Source organism: Arctopsyche grandis, chromosome 6 (assembly GCF_051622035.1).
Source record: "Arctopsyche grandis isolate Sample6627 chromosome 6, ASM5162203v2, whole genome shotgun sequence".
Taxonomy (NCBI): Eukaryota; Metazoa; Arthropoda; class Insecta; order Trichoptera; family Hydropsychidae; genus Arctopsyche; species Arctopsyche grandis.
The window spans coordinates 10,933,467-10,959,977 of record NC_135360.1 but is presented as its reverse complement, the minus strand read 5'-3'; the positions used below and the strand labels follow the sequence as shown (position 1 = coordinate 10,959,977).

The following is a 26,511-nucleotide window of genomic DNA, read 5'->3' as shown; positions in this document are numbered from 1 at the left end:
TAATTGAAATGTTTGAAAAAAAATCAATTTTAGTATTTACATACATATGTATGTATGTATTATATATTAAAAATGGTAAATGATTTGCAAATCAAATATTTTATATTTTTGATTTTGGTCTGTAATGTAAGATCACTTGTTTGATAATCTCCAAGTATAAAATACTATTGGTAACAAAATTTATGTTCTTGTATATATTAAATACATTTTGGATCAGTTTTTGACGAAAAAACTAATGCACGATTTTATTTTATATCAATTTATTCCGTAACGACTTAATAAGTAACTCCAACATGTATATGGAATGAATATATTGTGCCAATTTTGGTATGAAACTGGCCAATTCTAGAATGAATTGGCCAATTTAGATTCTCAATCTCATCCAAATATTGCCGGAAGCAATAGTTTTACTCGAAAATCGAATATATTTCTTAACTTATATATACATAATACGATTTAAGCTCTACTTCTTTAAGTATGTCGACTGAATCATCGCTGCGCCTTTTACACAAGTTTACCTAATTTTAAATGTACATAATACCTATATATATAATTATGCTTATACGTTTGCAAAGATCGACAAATGGATGTCTATTGTGTTCGCCGAGTTTTAACGGTCGATTCTTTGTGCCAAATCATACGGAAAAATATTCAAATTCAGTTCATCGAACCAACGGCATGTATCCAGAATATATAGAAATTAAATCCGTTATTACTCGGAGTGATTCACAACGAAAAAATCTCATTTTTTTCAACTTCATATAAACATACATACATACGTTCAGATATGGCATCGTCAATTATTATTTATTTCTATCACGATTTTGTAAAATTACCGACGATGCTAAATAATACGCGCGCATACTAATCGCCTCGATTTTTTATTATTATTATTTTTATTTTTGTACTTATATAGGACGTACGTATGCAAAAAGTAACGTGATCGAATTCGATATGAATAAAATGCATGTACGATTTTTTTTATCCGCTCTCTCTATGTGTTTTTCTATCTGTCCATCTCTCTCTGTTCCGTATAATTTGAATAGTTTCGATTATGGTGTATACATCCGTTGTCTATTGTTCTATATATGAAATTGTATGATAAGCTTAATAAATCATCGCCGACATAGCAACGCTCATAAAGCGAAGATTGGATGCTTAGATTTCAACGATGATATCTTTAGTAAGTTTATATTAAAAATGATTGAAATTCTGTAGTCACAACGTACCCAGTGTAAATAACAAAATGGTATTTCAGTCAGGGATTGGAGGCAGAATGTCATATCGGCGTTTCTTTTTGAAGTCACATACGTACCATATACTGGAATGCAGTGTAATATAATATTATATGTAGGAGATGATGTTTATTGTGCGCACTCTCAATGCGTTATTTTTTATTTCGGGTGTGTGTGGACTCCGTCCCTGGTGCGAGGAGTGGCCGCTTGCATTTCCATTTGCAATTTTCTATGCACTTTTGGTGTGTCTGTTTTTCCTAGACGTGAGAAATGCGCGTCTGATGCTCGGCCAGACGCGATCAACCAAAAATAAGCCGGGATGCGTTGGTTGCATCGTCTGATGCACCTCTTCTGATGCATTAGCTGCATCACCTCTGCTCCCTTTATGTCTCGCATCCACCGCCAATCATTGTCGCTGACCATCGCTCCGAGCTAATGTTTCCAAATGTTTATGTTCTTGACACTTGATGGTGACTCGAGTGCAAGTCCCAGTTGCATTCCGACATTGATAATAATTGGAGTTTATTTTTAAAGCCATACATTTGGTTTAATGTACATACTTGGAAGTGTTGAAGGATTTTCAATCATTTTAAGTAGGATTTTTCTTTGTACATACTATTCTGTTCCATTTACAAACGAATTGTGTAAGTTTTTTCCTATTCATTATATCTTAATGGAAGAGCTATAATAGGTCATGAGTTAATGTCCCGACCAAATAAGCAGTTGACGAGATCTTGTAGTTATTAAAATGCAGATCGACCGTCCCCTATTAGAATTTTCTGATTTTTTTTAGCTTAATTATTGTGATGGATCCAATAAATCGGTATCCTCCACCTTTAAAATCAGTGTGTCGTAAAATATCTGATTGATTTACATATAGTCATTAAGCAATGGCTTAAAATTCAATTTGAAGCTTTTAAATTTGATTTCATATTTATTTCAATAATTGAAAAGATTCTTAAATCTTGGGAAAACGATAGCCCTTTAAGATAAAAAAAATATTGAGTACTTCCTCTATTTTTTTCTATTAAACTTCTATCTATTTTATTATATTTATAACAACACATGCTCGATTTCTTGTTTGATTTAATATTTTCAGAAGAGTGTGAGAATTTTCGCTCTCAGAGAACATACTAGAGACTACACCCAACTTTAAAAAAATCTTTCCATTCAAATAAGCACACTTTAAATCAATCTAAATTACCAAATTCAATTAACAAATTGTGAAAAAATTCTATCAGCATCATCGAACCTATCACACAAAATCCAACGAAACAATGCTAATTTTCCAATCCAAGAATGTAAATAATTTGAGAATCTTCAAAGCTTTGATTAATATTTATACATGTACGTTGTTATTAATTTATGTATGAAAAATTACAAAGTGAATTTGATCTTTATTGTTTGATCTCCTGTTTTTACTACACAAAAAATTATTAAACGAGAAAGGAAAACTTCTTAGATATATGGAGGCATTAAAGGAAGAATTCTCGTATGTAGTAATTTGCATTCTACGAAAGTTTTTTTCTATCCATATGTATATTATATGTAAACTTAAAATGTGCGAAATTTAATCTAGAGGTCAAAATGTATTGATAAATTTGCAAACAAAATACATTCGGTATGTACATATTTATGTATCTTAATCTCGTAAATTGATTTAGAATGTTTAGTAGATATGTGGTTGAGTGAGTGGTGAGAAGTTTTGGGAAGCTATCGCGTTGCCGTTTTAATAATACGTGTTCAGGAGTGTCGCCAAGTGAAATTCGCACAACTTTGACAAATTCGCCATTTTGTGTTTGATTATTTTGCGCCAATTCCGCGCGTCGACATCACCACTCTCGACATTTATTATAGTTATACGGTGAAATTCAATGCGTCAAACGAAAATATTCAAAATATTATGCAAATTGGCAAACGGGAAGTGACTGTGTGTTGCACTTTGACGTTTTATTGTTCTATATATTTTACATAACATTATTTTGCATTTAATTCTCATGTATGTGAATATTATTAAATATGCATTCCGCAGCGTGATTTTTGACATTTGATCATGACTGATTTTTATTTTTTTTCTTTTACAGAAGACATCACAGAAGGAGAATCACAAGACATAAGACGAAATCTTTCATCTTTATCTTATGTAAGTTATGGGTTAATTTAATCAACTAATTACTATTATATAAGCGCATTTAGTCACATCAGTCGTCTGAATCTTACTGTTTTTATATTTGTAATTTTTTATTGCTTTAACTATTGAACTCTTTAATTAATGTTGATTAAAATCCTTTGATGAATATACATATATCTAGCATATATCTAAGCTGATTGTAGTTCATAAATCTGCATTTCTATTGTTCTCACCGCCATTTGCCTTTTACCGTGACCGTGTTTGTTATAGCTCAGACAAATAAATGTACATACATATAATATTTGTTGCAAAAGCGGCATAAATGCAGTCTCCCTTTGTGTCTCGACAATTTCGAGCGGTTTTACGAAATTAAACAGCGAATATAATAATAATATTACTGCTACGACATTTAAAGTGTTCGGATATGAAAACGACAAGATTGCGGTCTCTCTTTACTGCCGACGGGCTGTCGTAAAAAGATGTCATGTTTCAATAAAACGTCAAATCATCGTCAATTTTCACATCCTCGTGAAAGTGGACAGCGAGCGCGTCGCATCGCATCGATCTTTCGATCCGAGCTTAAAACGTGTAAACAATGAATTATTTTATGTATAATATATATATTCGGTCGATACGGTTATTGATCATCTACTGATTGGCTCTTGCCTTTTACGGCGTTTTATACAATGCACGCGGTGAATCATTCATTCGCTATGATTCATTTTGACTGTAATTATGCGAAAATTGTCTAAGATGAGGAAAATTCTTCGGGTCTTTTTACCTGCCGCTCTGCGTTATTCTATGAATCAACCATTTGCATAATATATTAGAACAGTTCGATGAAGAGTTCCGTAGGTTTTTGATGCTAAATTTAAATATGTAGGTGTACTTGAACTGTATGGCGGGGCTGTAGAAAGCGAACTCGGCCCCTGGAAAAATGGTAATTCCAGGCCCCATACCAAAATCCATGCTTGTAGATATTTTTAAACTTTGTGAAAAAATCTTTCAGACTTAATTAAGCAAATATCAATAGGTTTAATTTTTCAAGTATTCTTTTCAGTTTATTTCATTTCATCAAAAAAGTCAATTCCTTTATTTTATTACTTCTATCCTTTCCCAAACTGCCTTCAGTTTTATTTCTAATAGCTAACTGAAGCCTTTATACAAAGTTTATATTAGTTTAATTTTCACTAATAACATACATTTAGATGGAACTACTGCAATATAATCATCGGAATCTGAAACTAATAGATTTACTACATCTTCCTTGTATATTCGTTCTATAACTACTATTTTCTACTACTATTTTCATTATTGTATATATTTTTTTCTCCTGGACGAAGCATTGGGTTGGGCTAGTGTTGCCAGAATATAAAATAAGAAGAGGATTTTTTTTGTTTTGTTGATTTATCGATAAAAATAATAATTTACAAAATTTTAGCTACTTACATAATTCCAATTCAATGCTTGTAAAAACATCACAAGCGAATAATCGCACGAGCGTTGTCAGAAATTTTTCGATTAAAACATTATTAAATTTTGTTAAGGAAACTTTTCTTCGCATAAAGCTACTCATCGGCCGTGTACATATATGTATATGCATGTATGTACATATATAGATAGATATGAATATTATTGTTATGATTTTCTCCATAATCGGGCCCTTCAAGTAGCAAGGGCCTCGGGAATTTGTCCCTTCTGGCCAGCCCTGACTGTAGGTAGGCTTGTGTGCTTACAAAATGCACTTACTATGATTCACCGCATCTTATAAAGTACTTAAAAGCAATGGAATATCAGTTAGCTATGTATTTATGTATGTAGGTTCTACACGATGATTTCTTTATAGATTTGTTTGTGTATTAAAATTCCATTGGGAATTAGTTTTCATTTGAATAATTTATGGGTATTATTTTTGTTTATTTGGTCGATAGCGAAACAGCTTTTAACAAATTCCACTCTAAAAATAGTTCCATGTGCAGAATCACTTACAGAACCTATTTATTAAAAAAAAAGCTCTTATATCTATAGTTGTCTGTTTCACAGTTTTTGATGTATTCTTTAACCGTAATAATGTCATATTTAAATGTGGACATATGTACATAAGTGTGTTTTTTTAACTTGGTTTCATAAATTTCGAGGTGACGTGTTTATACATAATAATCATTAATTTACTATGAAGTAATGAGCAAGGTATCAACTGTAAAATTTCTGCGTATCTTATGTATTTAAAATGTATCGGAAAGTTTTTGCTACAAATCTGCCATTTTTACCAAAAAAAAGGTATCTCTATATTTATGAGAAAGTCCCAATGATAATCACTTTCGATTGAACCCGAAAGCTTCCAATTGGCAGCTGACATAGGACTACATACATATGTATGTACGTATGTATAATACGTATGCAGTGTGTATGCTATGAACCCCTTCTTGGTATCTCTCGACAGCGGTGCGCATTGTCTCTAATCCGCGTCTATTTCGCCAGCAAATAGTGATGCTGGCTATATATTGCCGTCTGCCCTTTAACTTTCCTAAGATATTTGGATTCCCGGCCAACTGAGGCCGGACGATCTGGTGGATTTATTTATATATTAGCACTGGCCAACTGCCTGGGCAGACACAACTGAGCAAAAAGCGGTAATTAGATTAAAACGAACAATTGACCACTACGCCGCACCACCGCCTCTCCAGCACTTCCCAAACTGGCGAAGAAAGCTCTGCGCGAAAATTCTGCGAAGCTGCGAACACTCACTTTATCGGCGTGCGCTATTAATAAATGCGCGCACGGTTAACCATAGTCGACTTGATTGGTAAAAATCGACGTAGGTGGTTTTCCGTAGAATTTTTCCACCGATGTTATGTATATGGGCGAGTCTGCACACAATGAAATATTAGTGGATTTTGTGTGCAATTGTTATGCGACGCTCGAGCGTCTACTTTGAATTCTCTGAATGGCGAATTTAATATCTCCGTTCACGTTTAGTGTGTGTGCGCGCGCGTGTGTGTGCGCGTTGTCGTAGACAACGATAATATTTCCAAAAGTTTAACACGAATTCGTATGTGACTATTATTATTTGCAATAGTCACCGTCGCTTACATTTCAATTTGATTTTGATGTACGTGAACTTCCTCATATTTGTATAAAAAAATAGGTAAGCATCGCGATAAGCATAATAATTTATTCTCATTTAAAAAATATTTATTTTATCCGAATATTGTAGGTTCGCAAACGTGTTTGATGGAATTTAAATGAGATCCATTTAGGTATTTTTTGTCCGTATTTAAAATTCGTTAATAAAATATGAAAAAAAAAAATTATGATAAAAGGACCGATCGATTTTTGAAGTTTTGTATGATATAGTGCGGTATTAATGATAGAATAAAACAATGTAAGGCGATCGAGGGGATTTATTTGATACGTTTCGTGGTAACCGTGATGTAAATAAAATACTACTTTTTTATAAGAAAAATATTTATATTAGTCACGAAATGTATCTATATATACATACATACATAGGTATAAAGCATTGCTGTGTAGAAGTGGTCCTATTTTGCGGTTTCTGTTTTTTTTTCATGTAGGTTTTCCCAAATAATACAAAATTGGAGATGGTTAATGTTCGTGCCAACCAATTTGTATAATCCCGGTATCACATACATATGTACTACATGTGCAAAAATTTTCGATTATATTTAATTTGTATGCATATATGTATATTATAGGTATTATGTTATAAGCGTATGTATATATTCGGATTGAAAATTAAAATTATTTTAAATATTTAATTTTGAAATATGCTGGTTTAAGATTATGCAATATAAAGTGAATTTTTTTATGCAAATGTACTTTTCATTTAATGCTTGTTGCTGTTTAAATCATACATACAATATGTAGTATTTTAATGCATTTTATGTGCCCTATTTTATGTTGAGAGCCAAGTCACAGAAAACTCTTAAAATTGGCATATTTTCAGACACATTATTTATGAAATTGTACAAATTTATCGTCTGTCAAAAATGATACATTATTTCGCGGATTTTCAACCTTTTCAACTCGCATACTATCATTAAATACATTTTTTTAATAAATAGTGTAGGATATGGTTGTCGGGAGACATTTGCTGTGTAGTGAAATGAGACTCGTTAGGCGGATAAAAACATTGTTTACTACTAGGAGAGCTGCAACGATTTGTCGTTCGCATTACATATTACCAACTTCATCATTCATTCTAGCATGCCAATCTAATCATTCATACATACATGCATTCTTCTAAGTTCGAAAACTGAAATTTGCACTAAAGCCTTTCCTGATATATTATTCGCCTTCGAATGACATTTATTGTCTCTTACTCTGCAATGTTTCATCTTTCACTCTTTACATTCGTTCAGATTCGTTTATATCATGCAGAAAATCTTGTTGGTCAAGATTTTAAAGGTCCTACGCCACACATACAGATTTTTCCTAGCATTTCGGTTGAAATGAAATGTATTTACATACATACATATATTGCATTAAAACTGTTATGATTATCTATTATACACATAAATTATAGTAACTAAAAATTTTCACACCACTAATGTTTTCATTCAATATTGTCGCACAAAAAAAAGTAAAGAACCGCATGCGGCTCCAGATTCGCGAACTTCCAAACTGAGCTGCATTGACGCTTTTAATTTATTTAAGTTTGGACTTTACAAGAATCCTTAATTCACCACAATGGTCGAAAATATAACAGTGAGAAAAAAAAATAAAGACAAAAATATATTAATACATAATACATAAAAATAGCAGATTCAGTGAAAATATCAAATAAACGAAATACATAGATGGGAATGTCGTGCACCCACAGCCAGCACCATTACTTATATAAGAACCAGCCGTAAATACAAAACATCCCCGCGAGTCCCAAATGGAAGAGAGAAGATCAAAACATCACATTTAATTATGAAAATAATGATGAGCGCAGACTACCAGACAAATACATTAAAATAATCTTCGGTAAACTACGCTCACTGAGGTGGAAAATATCACATTCAACCACGGCAGCAACGATTTCAATATAAGTCGGATAGCTCTTGGAATAGGAGCCGCCATCCGATAAAGAACCGTGCGGGTAATGATGATGTCTACCATGCCGATAATAATTAACAAGTCCCAACTATTCCAGCAACGACGGGCATGATGTATTACCAAGAAGAAGCCGAAGAACAAAAGGAAGTTCAAAAACAAAACAGAAAAAAAGTTATAAGTTGAAAGCTTCCCGAAATTGCCGCGTCGATATCGAGCGGTGCGATCACTCATTTGATCTACCGCAGCGCCACCTACCGGTTACGAAGATGAAACTACCGTAGATCGTGCTACGCCACGAGCGGCTACCGAATGCCGGGCACGAAGTAGCGTTATCGAAACGTGCCCGCGTGCACCACTGTCCTCTATAAACGTATTACGCTCGTATGCACACAAAACACACCACGAGTGTCCCAACTATTCATATTTTTATTGATTTCACCGTTTCGAAGTCGTCTCGGCGGCCATTTTGGGCGTCGACAATGACGCCGCGCCTCGACACTCAATATTTATGCACATATATGTGTATAATAATCGCCGTTTCGGAATTCGCCACCGAAAGGGTCACGTGCTATTTATAAACATCGTGCAAATGGTGTGCTATGGGGATGTTGTTGCAATCGAGTCGGCTTCGAGGTGGGGGTGAGCGGATGGGGGGGTAACCTTTTCGGATGCGAATAGTCCGGACATCGCGTGCTACGATATAGAGCTTTGACAACCCCTGACCTATCTCAATCGAGTGACTACCCGAACGTTAAATAAGGTCACCCGTACACATAGCAACAGGTAACCCAGTGGAACGAATGGTTTGGCCGCTTTATGTGTTGTATGTAGATATAATATGTATGTTTGAACATACAATCGATCAAAATTTGCGCAAAAAAGTTTAATCACCTTGACATTTTTCCGTATGGAGAAAATTAAAAATGTGATACATTTTATTATGCACGGTGTGTGTATTTTATTATGTAAAGTTTATGGCTTTTGCATTTACATGTTTGATATAATATTTAGATTGGGCTGTGGATACAGTCAACGCTCGTTTAACGGACGTTTCAATGACTACTATGTTTATAATAATATTTTAATCGGTTTCTTGTAATGAACCGTGTATGTATGTATGAAAAAAAGTGGATGGAATATGTTTTTTTTTCATACATGTAAAAAACATCAAACAATGTGTTTTACATGAATACTTTATGTAATATAATGGTGGTGGTATGTGTGTGTGGCAGGCGTTTGAATTCCGTTGAATCCTCCTAAGGCTATATATTCAGTCTCCGACTCCTTTTTATTATTATATTATTTATTATGGTATGTGTCCACTAGAGTCTCCAATTTTATTGAAGCAAATATTTATAAAGTGATAAAAATCACGCATTTAAATTACATTAGGAATAAAATCGTTGAATTGCACGTATGTATTTTGATTGGCCAAAACCAATTGCTTCCTCCGTTTCATACTTTTTTAATTTCAATTTTACTCTCATTTTTTTTATTGAATTGATTTGTTTGTGTATGAAATTCATACACATACACTGTGAATCTACTTCCTTTTTATGTATGCCTATTTCATTACCAATAATCAATAAATTGGGTTGAATGTAAATTTTTAGTGATTTTTTATATTTTGAAAAATTTTATACGTTGACAAGAAAAGTCGATCTTTCTAAAATCGTTCTAGTTAGAGTCGGAGTCGGTAAATTTTGAACCGACTCCACAGCCCTGTTTATTTTGTTTGTATATATGTATGAAATATGTAGTACTTTTACAAATATACGGGTTTATGATAATTGACTGTGTTCAATTATACTGATATTAAAAAGCTTATTGCATCGCATGTGTCATCTACTTGACTTTTACATTGCTAATTGAGGCTAAAGTTTCACCGCAGAGTATTTTTCCATCTGTTAAAAACATTTGCTCAGTAATATGTATAAAATTTTGTATTCGCATGCGAATGGCGAATTTTTAAAAATAAAACGACTTCTCTCGTACTCCTTTTATCTACTCGTGTTTTTTTTTTTCGTTCCATATAAAAAACAGTTAGAACGGCGTTGATGGATTAACAGACTTTTAATATCAATGCTTAAAATTTAATTATAGTGTGTCGTTAAGTTGGCGTTTTAAAGTTTCAAAATTTTACCTCGCTCGTTTTTATTTATTTGATAACATGAATTTATTATTATTGATGGCGAGGCGAGTATAAAATAATACCCATCGATCTCTCCGCGAGAATGACAATGCGTGAGCTTTTTGAAATGGTTTTGCTAATACTTAGTTGCCGGTACCGAAATGTCAATAAGTAAAAAGTGGATTTCCGCCAACGCGAAACCACCGAAAAACCGTGCATGGAAATTAATCATGATCACCGAACACATCTGTTTTGTTACTTAACACCAGAGCAAGAACACTTTATTGATTGATGATGCAGTTAGTCTCTTAAACGCCATATTAGTACGGACCGGGTGTATCTCGGCAATTTTGACACGAGTACATATAAACCCCCATTAATTTGGCCGAGACGAAAACTTGCTTCTAAATTACATTGAGATTTTTTTCTTTTGAATTATATTTATATTATTAGAACTATGTATATGTATGTATTTATGTACATATATGTATGCCCACAATTGGCCAGATTTGTGTTTTTAGTACGGTAAAATTATATTCAGACGTTTAAGTACGTCCATTGATGAAATGTACTGAACATCGATCGCCTTATAAGACTATCGATACTATAAAACCACAACAGGATATAATTAACAACCGTATAATGGTCACGTTTTTCAGGATTCACCATTAAGGATTATAAAAGTCGTAACGCTGTGGCGTTTCAAATCCATAAATGAAATAATTAGATATAAATAAAATATTTGTATCTAAGGTTATCTAACTGATTGCGTTGAATTGTGAGCTTTATTGCCTGTAGGCAATTCCATTGACAATGAGATATCTATATAGGTTTCGCGGCTCGAAATAATTTTACTTAATTGAAATACTATTTTTATCGCACGACATCAATTATTTCACGTTTGATGGTTTTATAAAATTTAATGGCGAAAGATTTATGGCGATATCCGCATAATGGCCGATTAATATAAATACAATATATTTTAAACGCACAATATTTTACAAACCATTAAGCTTTTTTGTGGAAGCACGCAAAAGTGCTATCAATCAAACATTGAATATGTATTTTTTTCATATTATTATTAATATACATTCATATGTGTATAGTATTTCACAGTACAGTATAAATTTTAGATAGAACAAGAACGATTTTTATTAAGATACATAACTTGCATAAATCTGACGCGTCGTATATTTGATGGTTTAACATAAACGATGTTTTATGGTTTGTTGTTTTTATTATATATCGAAATTCTAAAATTGATTTTTTTTTGTCTGTGTCTCGTATAATCCCGTATAATGTTCGACGTGTTGACACTGTATTCAAAATGATCGTTGGTTTTTTTTTAATCGAACCAGCTACCGTCAGCAATAAAAGTAATATATCATCGGTGATAGCGAGTAATAAAAATAAAATTGAACTGTTGTTACTTGTTAGGCGTAGTTGTTGTGTTCGTCGGATATGGCGAAATGACAATTGTTGAGATGAAATTGTCGAAAATTCACACAAATCAAGACGGCGATCGTTTTTGTTTTGTTGTATGATTTGTGCAATCATTTTATGCGGTGAATAGCGTATTTTTTCCTTATCGAATTATGCCGTAAAAGGCTTTCATTAATTTTAACTATTATTATGAAAAAATTAGGTATATGCGAAAAGTCGTTAAGTATCCAAAACGATGTACATACATATGTACACGTACATATTCGAAACTTTCACAATTGCGCATTTGTAATATTTGAGGAATTAGTGTCAAACGCGCATCAGCCAAGTGTGTATACAATTCGAATTAAACGTGTGTGTACATATGCTTTTTAAATTAAACGTCAAAATAACATATGAGTAAATTGTTAAAGAACGTTTTTCGTATTAATCAATTGAATTTTTCAATTTTCTTCTACGCAACGTAAATACGTCTCGCCCTATAATCATCTTCGGTTAGTGTTTTTTTTAAGTGAAAAAAGTGGGTCAAATTGTCACAAGAAATTTTTCGAATGAATGGAGCGTAATTTTGTACCGATTTTACTTAGTAATGATGAAAATGTTCGATGCGTATTAATTAGTATCTATACGTAATATTTGAAGTCCTTGTTCTATTATTTTATTCATTACGAAACGCCGGTTGAATTAATTGCCATTGTTTAGCTCTGTTCTTATCTCCTTAGATTGCATATTTAATCTGCACTGTGACGTATACATATACATACATATGTAATGTTTGTATAGTCAAAGCAAAATCTGTTGCATTTTCAGGGTTCGCAAATCTTTAAGTGGTTAGTATCGGATCAGGGATAAGTTCAAATGTTTGTTTCAGTTTTGCAATATAATTTTGACTTGAATTTTGTCAGGCTGTCAAAATGAGGCGCATTCATCTGTGAAATTTAAATGCCTTCATGATAAACCGCATTCTCTTTCAAAAACTTAATGTTGTAATTTTTATAAAAATATATAAAAAAATTCCCAATTTCTATATAAATAAAAGTTTCAAATTGTAATAAATATATAAGACAATTCATTTTTTTTATACGCCTCCACCTTCCTGTCAAGTCCCTGAGGCTGCGTGCTGTTTTCGACAGTTCTATATCTGATTGTTATGCATGATTGTTATTATATCTGATTATTATATCTGATTGTTATATTGTGTCGATCTTCTACGAATCTGAATATTTTTAAGAGCTTAATAAAATATTATTTCAAGTAATAATGGTTCATCATCATTTACAGCCATTCACCATCCACTGCTGGATGAAAACCTCTCCAATTCGCTTCCATTCGTCTCCGTTTTCATCCACCCATCTTCCTTGCAGCCTTCATTTCACCATTTTACATTCTCTCGAGTACCATCCGATCACTTCTTTCGTCAATTCTTCTAGCAACCTGATCCACCCATTTCAATATCTTGACTCTCTCCTCTATATCAACTACCCTTGTGATATTTCTCACCCGTTTATTCCGTTTGCTATCTCTCCTCATTATGCCGGATAAGCCTCATATTCACAAGCTTCAAATCAACCATAGGGGCATAGATGGAAGTACATAGTTTTGCAAAAAAATCCAATCCACATAACGATTATTCTATGATACATCTTTTAAAGGAAAAAAATGGACTATTAGATTAATAGCCTTGTACTTATTGTAGTTTAGTATACAAGAGAGGTGTGGCAACCCTAATCAAACCTCGATAAAACCATCAAAATGCATCGCAAGTATACATATAATATACGATTTTATAAAGATATACATATATTTTTTATAATATAATTCGACTACTACGGCGATTAACTGTACATTCGTTTGGATGTGATGCGACGCCTGTAATAATCGCACCGCGCCGATCTTTTCATTGTGTAGAGGAGAGTAAAATGGACGTACAAATGAACACATAAATTTGGAATCGGAAACGCGAGCCGTGTGCAAGTCAGCAGTAATTTGGAATAACTAATCATCGTCGCAAAAGGAGTCGGTTCGGTTATTTAGTATGCCGAGTGTACAGCACACGCCCACACACAATCCGCAATACAACAATTAGATACCTGAACACATACCTACCTGTACGTATGTACATACATATGTGCGTGCAATCAAATTTCGGTCCATTTCCTCGATAATGGGATTCCGCGATACATATCTCGCCTCCCCCGAGGTGGTGAAATTTCGCGCAAACGGGTGAATTTTCTTCTATCTGAAATCTTTCAACGTGTATAATAATTGATGATGTGTCGTATTTGTGTGCGTAGATTTCTCGTGTGATGGTGGTTGATTCGCGAGACTCTACGCACGTCGTCGTTTATTACGCATAATAATAGAGTTGGTGCACCTTTTGTGTTCGAATCGTTTATTTTACGTTTGTCTCATTAACATATATCGCCGGGGCGTTTGCACAACTTTGCAACTCGGCCCGTTTGTGCGAATCGATGTAAAATCTGGATTCGTAATCTGCATTTCGTTCAGGTGTCGCGCACTCTGATGCGCCCGTCGTTGAGATTTTTACGAATTATTTTGCGTCCATTTTGTTTGGCTGACTTTCATCGATCAAATATATAGCATATCGTTTTAAAATTTTACTGTGTGTTAATGGTTTCAATCGAGCGGCCACGGGTTCAATCTCTGGCCAGGTGCTGCAGGCCAAACCTTGGATATGTGACTCCTGGTCGATCGTTTCCTATTAGAGTTTGCCATATATGTATGTATACAAATAAAAATAGATTTTAATTTGATCTAGATCTTTCATGTACTCTCGTATATCGTTCAGGATTACAAAAAGGTGAATCCTGTTATTAATTATGTATCTGTGTGTGGATAATATTGGAAATTTTATTGAATCGTAAATGCAAGTTAACGACCGTGTATGATTGCAAATTGAACAGAAATGGTAGTTCAGCTAACTCCTGCCTATAAAGTTTATCATTCTATTATATGCATATATGTATGTACATACATCCTGCAAGTTTTAATTTCGTATGATATTATTATATACTATTTTCAGGTTGAAAATGTAGAATCATCTTGATATGTGATACGCAACTATGTATGTATATATTTAAAAAGGGTTGTGAATTTCTGAAAAAAATCCAGTTTAAGAAATCGATACGCTCTAACTTTTTGAAATGGTAAGAGTTTGGAAGCTTCTAATTTAACCTGCATGTATATTTTTACTGTTGTAATTGAACTTCTTCATCTTATGATTTTAATTAAATGACGAAGTAGACGGTCAATGAATGTTTGTTTATTTGTTTGTCTTCTGTACGAATCCACAGAGTCGTATATTTTTTAAAACTTTCGTCCTCCCGAGAAACGCCTGGCAAATTCTGCTAGTTACTTACGTATGTACATACGAGAGCTTGCGCACGCGCGTTCTGGATTCCGCATTTTGCCCACCACGGTCGAATTAGCGTTGCGAATAATTTTCTCCGCGATTTGATGAATACGGCAGTGGTGTTTGATTTGAAACTAATCAAATTTAATACGCGAGCGCTTATAAACATCGCTCGTAAACCGGTCGTTAAATACCCCTGATTCGAGACATTCCTTCACGCGTGAATAGAGCGCGTACGGAACAATTTCATTGTTGTTTTTTTCCTCTCTCACTCACTCTTTCTCTCTTCGATACTTATTTGTAATCAATTTTGCGTTTTAAACGCACCACCCGTCCTCAATATTAAACAGAGCCTTATATTATGCGTGTATGTACGTTTGCATCTACTTACAAACATGGATACATACATATGTAGGTATATGTGTATATGTGTGGATATTATGAATCCGTTCCGAGTAGAAAGTTGATCGATTCGCGCATATTTGTATGTATGTATGTATTACATACATATGTGATATGATATGTTGGTTCGGTTCGTAGACGACAATTCGGCAATATGATAAATCCGTTTCGGAATTGAATGGCGTTTGTTCGAAGCGGCCCCGAACGGCCAATTTGTCCACTGGGTGAAAAACTAGGCCCGCCGTTCTCGCTAATGAAGAATTATTAATTCCACGTTTAGCGAGCAAACGCATAAATCAGCGAATAACGTTACACGTCCGTTCCAATTCCGTGTTTATATTCAAAAGATGTTCTGTAAGTCATACAGTTAGCCGGGTTCGGCTTTTGTGTTTCATTCGTGCTCCCTTATTTAGGACATTCGGGGACATTTGTATGTGTGTGTGCGTGACTCATTTGTGCGTTTTTGATTGAGAAATCTTTGACTGCTTTGAGGTTTCTTTTGGTTGGAGTTTTCCTTAAGAAGATTTTCTTTTGATAAATGTATGAATGTATAATTTGTGTCTGCTCATTTTGGTATGAGTATTGATTTACATAAATATTTATATGTTTGTACGTATTGTATATGTGCATTTGAAACTGAAAATTATTCCAGAAAAGCTCTGTACATATTCTAAACTTATTGTTGATCGACGATTCGGGAACTTTATCGAGCTAAGGGCCAAATTTGGGAAAATTTCATGAAGTAAGCAAAATTTTGGCAGTTGTCTGAAATCTTTAGCTTAAGGGTTTTAGCTTAATTTAAGTGTTGTTACATATTTTAAGGAATTGTACGTAATTCTACAATTGACCATTTTAAAAGTAAATTGTACTTCACATTTGAAGATGTCGGCAAAATATATGTATTTGTTGTGTGGGTTTGAGCTAGATCCTTTTTGCAGAGCTTTGAATATTAGAAAATGATTTACTTAACCTTGCTATGAAAACGTAATATATCATAATGTATTTTATATTATACATTCAAATCTGATTAGAAATGAAAAAAATGTGGACCTCAAGGTCTTTTTAGAAGTATTTGGAATCCCTTGAGGACGCTTCGAAAATATTTAAATTGAATTCGTTCGAGAACTCATTAATCAAAATCTTTCTTCGACGTTTTATCAGTGTAATTTTGAAAATTCAACGCGTCGTTTTTTTACACCTTTGGGAATGTTTTTAGAAAAAAAAGTACACGGAATAAATTGAAATAAAATTAAACGTAGATTTAGTGCCCGAGCCCAATTAGCATTTGTTTTATTTATTTTATTTGTTCACCGGTTTTGCACTGTTAAGTGTGCAAATTGACGTGACTCCATTTTTAACACGATGCCTAGGGCTCGAACGCGTCATACCGCTCCACTAATAATTATAATTAATAGACTTACCTTTCTAATTGTTTGACAATTAAGCGCGTTTATAACGAATACATACTGCATGGGTAGGTACATACGTGTATCGGGTGCCAATATGGTGTAAAAGGTCAAATTTAATGTGTCATAGATAAATATAGTAAGGAATCATCACACAATCGATTGTACCTATTGTGTGTACGAATGCGTTAATTTTTGAGTTTCTAATGTAGTGTTTCTATTCTCTTTTTTTTATTCGTATTCGTACATCATGCCTAGCTATCAATTTCGATTTAGATAGATCATGGCTGTTGGCCTTCGAATTCCGCACACTTTTTTGACGGTTCTAATAACAGGAAGGTCAAAGAACTCTCATGTGCTAGGAACATACGCAAAAAATTACATTAAAACAAAGAATATTGTGAATCGTTTAAACTGTTTAAAGCCATTGGTCGTTTCGATTTATGAAATTGTATTGTGTTTTAATGTTTTATATAACCTACACATCTGTGCACGTACGAAGCGAATGTGCTCCGTGCATGCTCTCGCAGGATTATTAATTTAACAAGCTTTTATTTTCCCGGGCTTTTGAAAGCGGCGTCTTCCCCTATATTTTATTTTGTCCTGTCGACGCGTACGATTTTTCTGTGTGTGTGTGTGTCATACTAATTTGAATATTTCGATGATTTATCTCGCCGCCATTTTTTTTTCATTTGTCCATTTATTAAAAAACCCATTCTCGGGATGTGCACCGATCGAGAGGGAGATTGTGTTTTTGGTTCAAATTGCAAAGCGCATCAATTATTCACGAGGGTTGTTCGAAGTGCGCATCACGTGCGAAAGTTTTGCTTTCGAATAAAAATTAACGTCTCTCTAGTATGCATAGAATTTTTTTTATAATATAATATTATTACGAAAATATGTAGGTCGATTCGAAAATAGCGATTTGTGTATAGCAATGCGACAAATTTGATTTGTGTTCATTTTTAACTACCTTGAAATTAATACAATGATAACTTTCACAATGAAACTTGTTCAGCTCAATAGTCTAAGGCTATGTATATATATACATATATAATAATACGTATAATACAGAATATTTCAGTGAGAGGTGTAAGATTTAATGTTTGAATTAAATTTTTGAGGAATTTGAATAATCGAGGTTTTTTTTATAGTTCTAGTGACAATACATATGAGCCGCTATAATTAAAAATGGCATAAGTCCATTTTTCTTATTTATTTTGCGAGAAAAATTTTTGGAAAAATTAAATATTATGATGTTTAACAATATTTCAAAATAATGGTGGCCTGTAATTTTTATTTATGTTTATTCTACTTTTCCGAGATTCTGGAAATCTCAAATTTAAAGAAGTGATAACAATTTGTGGAACAAATATTTATTTTTTAACTGGAAATTAGACTTTGAAATATAACGGTTCAGATGTAGATTATGTATGCTTCTGTTTTTAAATACCCTTTTAGATAACTTTTTCGAATGCATTGATGCAGCTTTATTACAGCAATAACTACTTCGACGGTGGCTTTGAGAGCTTAAATTGTCTGTGAATTATTGAGATGGATTTTCCCTAGTTAACAATTTTACATAGATATAACGCACTCTCCTTAACGAATAAAATAATTCAAATTTGATTCTTTCTGTGATTGCGTAGCTTTTTATAATAATAAATGCTACTGGATATTGTATATGACAGATGTCAAAAATAACTTCAATGAATTCAGGTAATTTGAATCCTGAAACATTATTTATGTATGTCACACCTAGTACAAAAATAAATGCTTTTGAATATATGGATATATATACATATGTACCTATAGTTTTCTTTTTAATATTAAAAAAAATAATAGTGCGTTCTTTATAGTGTGTGCTATGCATTAATGTCGAGATCGTCTATTCTGCCATTTGGGGTCTATCGATTCACCCTTTTTTCGCCTAAAACAGATTAACGATATATATATATTTATTTTATAGGGAAGTTCCCTTATTTGCATGCACTCCCCCCAATTTTCGCTCGAGGAGAGGGTTGACGACGTGAATGACACATATTCAAATTAGGGGACGTTTGAAACACAGTATCCCGAATATATTTTTGAGGGAGAAAAATCACACACGCCCATGATTTATGGAACGAAGATTTTACCCGCTAAGAATAATGCTTCACTCTTTATGCGTATTTTGACGAACGCCATTTATGAAATTTTTCTTTTATGATATAAATTATAAATTTGTCGAATTTGTATTTGAATGAATTTTTTATACGTACGGCACCTGGTAGAGTTAAATTGGAGTTGAGAAACACTCGAGGGTATTTTGATGTATTGAATGTGCAAAAGTTTTGTTCGTTTGCTGTAAATTTTGTATGTGATTTTTTTGTGCGTTTCCTGGTAATCTGGGAAACTTGATCTTTCGCTTAGAACAAGCACAGATGTGCTCCACATTGTAATATAATTAAATACATATAGAATTTAGTTTGTTACGTGACTTTGGTGATATCATCGTTTGTGTATTACACACACACACACATACCTTTTGTATTGTTTTGTTTTTGATTGTTTATGAAATATTTCTATTGAGATTGAATATCTTAGAATCTCTATTGCACGTTTGTTAAATATGTATTTTAAGGCACGTATAAAACTGTGTTTTGTTATCTGAAATGAGTATTGTTTGTTCTGCAGCAATGGCGCATCAACCCCGAATTTCGACTTCCCCCTTTCGAAACTTTTTAAGTACAAAATTTTAGTTTACCCAAATAACCCTTTCCCCCACATTTTACACACTACGCTTTTTCACTTCGAGAAAAAAAGCATCCCCCCAGTTTTAATTTTAATTTCGGTACGCTCACACACACACACACACACACACACATACATACACAACTTGCATTTATTTTTATTTCAAAACTCGGGAGAGATTTCTTTTAATAACGCGCATTTCAATGAGAAACCGTGAGCCGTTTTCAATGACCCTCTGTTTTGTTAATGTTTTTTTTTCCGAAGCCATTATTATTTACTCTCTTTTTCGCTATTGTTGCGAACGGCGAACGTTATTATGGGGGTGGTTGAGGGGTGGTGGATAGAACGAATAGAAATTTTCATTTGAAAATTCCGAACAATTTGCGAGCGAATTATTAATCACCGGCTTTGCGACGATTGTATCTAATAGTATTATCAACTCCATCAGACGCTCTCAAACGTTTTAAATTGTTTATAATATGAGTTGGAGAAGCGCTGTTTTTTTCACATTAGGGTGATTTTTAAAAGGGCGCGCTTAAGTAAACGGGTTAAATTGATGCCCGATGCTTGCTCACGAAATTCATCTCCGTTTGAATGGTCGCAAATCGAAAACTCTTGCTGTATTATGACATATTGTTCGATACATGATAAATAAGCATTCGAATGTATATGTACTAATTTGTCAGTACGGTCGACAACGTGTATGAATTTAAATTAGTATGAATAAAAAAAAGGAGTCGAGCGGCAAATACTTATTTTAATTTTGATTGAATAACATGCATGTTTTTAATTAATAATAAGAATTCCAGTGCTTCTAAATTGTGCGGTTTCGAATCCACTTTGATTCGTCTCATACGCATGATTGATCGAGTTGATAAGTGGGACTTGCGCTACCGTAAGTACGGATGTTTGTTTTAACTTAACAATTTTTTTATCGAATTTGAAAATTTCACATCGAGGTCGTATACATACCTACAGACGTACGTTTGCCTGTGTATGCTTACGTGTAAACCATATGTGTATGCGATTTTGCCTCATAGTGATTTTCGTGCATTCGTTCCGGATGGTAACAAGAAATGTTAATTGAAATTGTGTACGCCGCGAGACACATGTGCCTTATTTTAAAAGCGGCGTTCAATTCTAAAAACATAAAGCAGGAAGGGTTGAAAAAAATAGGGATTACTTATTCGGTTACGTGTATTTCTGTAGTTAAATAACTCGTTACGAACGCGTTCTTTTTTTTTCGTAGCTACCTAACGGCTTATAAAAGCATTTCATATTTTTGTTTGAGCAGTTGGCTTTTCCATAATATAATACACGATAATGAAAGCGTTGCTTCAAAAGCTTTTTACTTGATTTTATTTGTGTGTGTGTGTGAGAGATTCGATCGATTTTTAATTTCGGGCTTTTTAATGTTTGTTGAACGGTGTTGTGAGTTCGTACGAGGAAAATTTGGAAAATTAACCGTCGATTTGAAAAGCTTTGTATTTATTTCACTGTAAAATAAGACTCTTATCTTTCTGAGTCATTGAGAAGTATGGCAAGCGTAGTTGACATGGTGAAGTGAGTAAAGGTTTTGAAATGATAATGAGCGAGTCACGTAGATAGAAGAATTGATGTAAGGTGTATAAAAGAAGTGTTGGAATGGTACTCAAAAGGGTGTAAAAGGGTGCAAAGAAGGCCACAATTAAGATGGATGGACGAAGTAAGAAAAAGGTGTGGGATTATATGGATGAATGTTTATCAAAACAGAAACAAATTATTTTGGAGCAATCATCCAGCAATGTCTGTTGAATGACTAAATGATAATTATACTATCAATTTTTCATTCATTAACTATACATATAACTAAATTCCTACACTGTCTATAATCCTCTTGCTATACCTATTTTACTTGTTTTTCCATTTTTATTAGTTCAATCAATTCGGCGTACTTTTTTTCTCCTTTAATCACTTAATTTGACTATAAAAATATCATTTTACTTCTCCTATGTGTATTGTATGCTTTTCATCCATGTGTTCCGCTACTTCCATTCTCACTAAGTCATCATAATAATTATGTATCTTCTAATCGCATAGTAATTTATAAGTATCGTACTGGGAATGCAAATTTCGTTTAATTAAATTAAATGAAATACCATTGCTCGTTTGATATATCTTCGCCCATATATGTACCTTTACAACTGTATGTATTATGTATATGTAGATACATACATAAACACAAACGATCTAATTTGTATTATGGTGTTGAAATGATGCAATGGAATATACATTGTAGTTTTGGGGGCAAGTATGTTCTACAACGTAATACATGCCCATGAAAAATGATAAAAAAGGAACTGGTAATATTTAAAGCGTGATATTCTGAAATCTATAACAAAAGCGTCCATATTGTATTGTAATTTCGTTATTGTGTTCATTTTTTTTCGGTCGTTTTCCGACTGGTTTCGTAGTGGCCCCCCGCCCACGTTCGATCAATAATAACGCGATCAAGTTTTTGCTCAATTTTTATCATATTATAATGTATGTATTTGTATCGAATGTGCCGAGTGCGTTTCGAGATGGTCGAAATTAATATACGAATACATATTCACGGGTCGATTTCGCACATTCAGGGTTAATAGTCGAAAGCCTCGATCGCGTAATATATATATATAAAATAAAATATTGTACGTTTCGAATGCGCGCGCGTGCAAAACGTTAAATTTTTACACATATGCAATACATACTAATGTGCAAAAAAGTCATAAACGTGATACGTGATCATTATCCGTGCGAGCTTTGGAGTTTCGGCTGTGCTTATGAGAATTTTCCAATTAGAAATTGAAAAATTTCGCAACACGTTCGCTACGTCGATTTTGAATTTGAATATAAAACGCGTGTCGGTTCATTTTATTTCGTTATTTTTTATTATTTCGCCGTCGCGACTCGGTGAAACGGAAATTTCTATCAAAATTAGCAATTTTGTCCAATCATCGTATGAAATTCGCTAAAAGAATCGAGCTGGCTCGATAAAATAACAGGAAACATATCTACGTAATGATATTCCAAAGATTAATATCTATATTTTTAGTGTGGTTTTACATTTTCTTTTGTATAAAATATCTTTTAAAACGGCTCGGAATCGTTTTTAATTTGGAGGCATTCTAGAGAAATTTCAATGACATTTCATTTTTCGGAGCCTTTATATTATTATTTCTAATTAAAATGTTTTATACATTTTAAAATTATTTTCACTTTTCTTTTAAGCGTACATAGCACATACTATGTATTTGATTTACATGTTAGAAAACAGGTAAAAATTTCGACATTCGTATTATCAGTATCAATTCAACCGTTGAAGAAAAAATAAATTACATACCATTTACAAAAAGTGATTGATGCTGATAACATCAGTGACTGATTGAACAACAAACGCTTTTGTAGTTTTTTTTTCTATCCAATTTCGCCATTTGTATTATTCAGTAGGTAGAACAACGAATTCATTAAATTTTTCTCGTACGACAAACTTCTACGGACTCTTCATGAATAGTGTAATGTAACGTTTTTAACATTCGAAATTAGATTGGTCGCTTTTTCATCTGTTTTTTAATGCGCGAAAACTTTTCATTCGAAAGAAAATGGAGGAAAGCGCCTAGTTGGAATCTCATTGGAAAGCTGTCGAATATTTTATCTGCATTGAGATATTAATTGAAATTCTTTAAAAGAAGTTTCATGTGCTTTTCAAATCGAGATGATTGTGTTTCATTATTAATGTTTTTTTATTTATTTTTTTGATTGATCATCTCTGCGGAACAGAATAGATTAATGCTTTTGATACGGCAGTAGAGTTCGAACATCGATTACGTTTCTTATCATTACGAATAATCGAATTTTTTTCTTCGAATCAATTCAATTTTTCATTATTAATTCAAATTTATAGCGTCGAATTAATTTCCGACTTAATGAGAACGTAAAGATGGATTTTATCGAGTGTATCTATTGTAAATTCCCGAATTTCAACGTCGCAACACTCGTTTATTTTTCGCCGTGAACAAAATATATACACGAGGCGAACTTAGACGTGTACTTTGAATTAATGAATATTTTCCTCGTCTAAATTCCAGGAATTTATAGAATCTGTTTTTTAACGAAAATAATACATACCATATAAATTTTAAAGGGGGAATCTCATGTCAAATTTACAATGGAATTTATCTATTTTTATTTTTTAATTTAAGTTTAACTTATTGATTATATTATATTATATAAATTTCAACGTATACATAGACCCCTATACTGTTCGTATACGATAGTAATGATTATATAATATGCACAAATTAACTTTAGTTGTATTGAACGAATACTATCATCCCGCATGCCATTAAGATGAACTTGGGCATTGTTGTACGATTTTGAGACATCAACGTATTATAAAGTTATAAATGAATTCGATTTAATTAAAAGCATCACATTAGAAAGGTGTATGATACGTCATTTGCATCCGAAATGATTCACAGTTAGCGATGAAATTATTAATCATCGAAAATTCACCTTGAAATTTTGACGTCAATGCATTTTTAATCAATGGAAGGACTCATTTATCACGATGAAAATTTTGTGTAAATTTCATCGGACGTATGTATGTATATTGTTTTACTATGCTTGGTTTATCTGGTACATATTATACTTGGTATGTGTGAGTAATTCCTATTCTATAATCCGACAATCCTACAATCCTGTCGCGACGAACGCAAGTCATCACACACAATTCTATTGTTTACGCTCGTCCGATCATTATTGCTAGATTATTACACGACCCATACACCACCGTATACATAATACATCCTTGTCAGTCGCCCTAACAATCTGTGGACCGATAAAAGAGATCGCTCTCTCGTGCGGAATGTGCGGAATCGTTAGCGTTTTCGGTATCGTTGCGTTATATTAAAACAGATTATCAAAGTGTAAAGTCATCATTCATGATTCATTATCGAAAAATTTAAATTAAACACGAGGAATACCTACGTGTGTATCGGGCACATATAAATCGACGGTACGCTTTCGATCTTATGATGGTTTTGTTACTTCAGTTACATATGACAGGTATCGGGTTCATTGTCCAGTGTTCAGATATTCATTCCTTATCCGATCAAAATTTGTTGTTGTTTTTTTTGTTTTCTTTTTTTTTCTCTCTCCACCATCATCATCATCGTGATTCTGTTGCCGTCATCATCGGTAACAATAACTAATTACCAAGTCGACAAGTTATCTTCAAGAAAGCCGTCCACATCTTCCAGCATTATTATATTCGGTTGGCCGTAACTAACGCAACAAAAAGTGCAGAGCTTTAGTACAAAAGCTCGCACATTAGACCTCCTACGGTTCGACACTCGAATATCGTTTTGGATCGATCTGCTTGGATTTATTCAATATCTCACGTGTGTGCTAGGAAGTGGTATGGAAAGCAGGTTGAACGACTCTGGTGGTGGGCAAAGCTCCTCGGATGTATCTTTTACATGCATACGTGTGTATGTTGTACACTCGACTACTTTGTACAATCTCATCAAGAGATTGATGAATCCCATCCATTCGTTTTTCGACAACAATGGCATAAAAAGGTCTTCTAACATGTTTCTTCTTCCTACATGAATCCGACAGAAAAACGTTTTCTTCTGTATAATCGATGAAAAAAAATTTGTATGTGTGTGCATTAGAAAAAGAGGCGACGTATAAATAAATAAATGGAATATAATGATAAATAAAAATGAAGCGAGTGCGGTTGAAATAAAAAGGTCCAATAAAAAGGCGGATATAAATAGAGAAAAAAGTTTTGAAAAATTATTATAAAAACAAAAGCTCCGAAAATTTATAAATGAGTGCTCCGTTTAAGAGGGTCACTTCATTAGCTCACTCGAGGAGGATGAACATGTGCTCGTTTAAAATGCCTATTAATAGTTGGCAACGGTAAATTGTTGCTACTGTTGCTTACTATTACTATTCTGTTTGCTTTTATATTGTAAAAAATTCACAAAGTTGCAGTTGTCTAGAAAAAAGTTAATGTGGGTTCGTATATTTTTTGTATAAATTTGTCTTAATTTTATAAACAAGTACGTATAAATAACATGTTGTTTAAAATGATTATATCGTCTACATACTCCAATGTACAAGCAGACCCCTCCGTAATTATTCATTAATTCATATTAATCCCTGTTCTACCAACTATTCCGGTAATTCCTGTAATCTTGCTCTTCTTTAAACAAAATTTCCTTCTCGTATTGATTATTTTTGTTGTTCCTTTTATTGCTTTATATTTCTATTGTTTGATCAATTTTCTTAGTAATACTTACATATGTACATACATTCCATATCTACCATTTTTCAATGCTTTTCTTTGTTTTTATCTGATTTATCATTGTTGTTGTTTTTAGTTTCAATGCAATAAACGTATATTATTTTTTGAAATAATATTACTTTTTTTTAATAATTTCCTACGGCAAAAATTAATATACATACATATGTATGTATATAAATTAATTATATGTGTATAAAAATAAATCAAAACGCAGTCATTATAAATTTATGCATTGTGAAGAAAATATTGAAATATATAT

At 33.1% G+C, this 26,511-nt stretch overlaps 1 protein-coding gene across 2 annotated transcripts in view; it reads left to right on the top strand.

Moving 5' to 3' along the window:
* LOC143913272 (zinc finger protein castor homolog 1-like) overlaps nt 1–26,511 on the top strand; it is a 120,330-nt gene that overhangs the window by 36,206 nt on the left and 57,613 nt on the right. For both annotated transcript variants that reach the window (XM_077432961.1, XM_077432960.1), the window contains exon 3: nt 3,320–3,378. The gene's annotated coding sequence lies outside the window, so the exon portion shown is untranslated. The remainder of the gene's footprint in view (nt 1–3,319; nt 3,379–26,511) is intronic.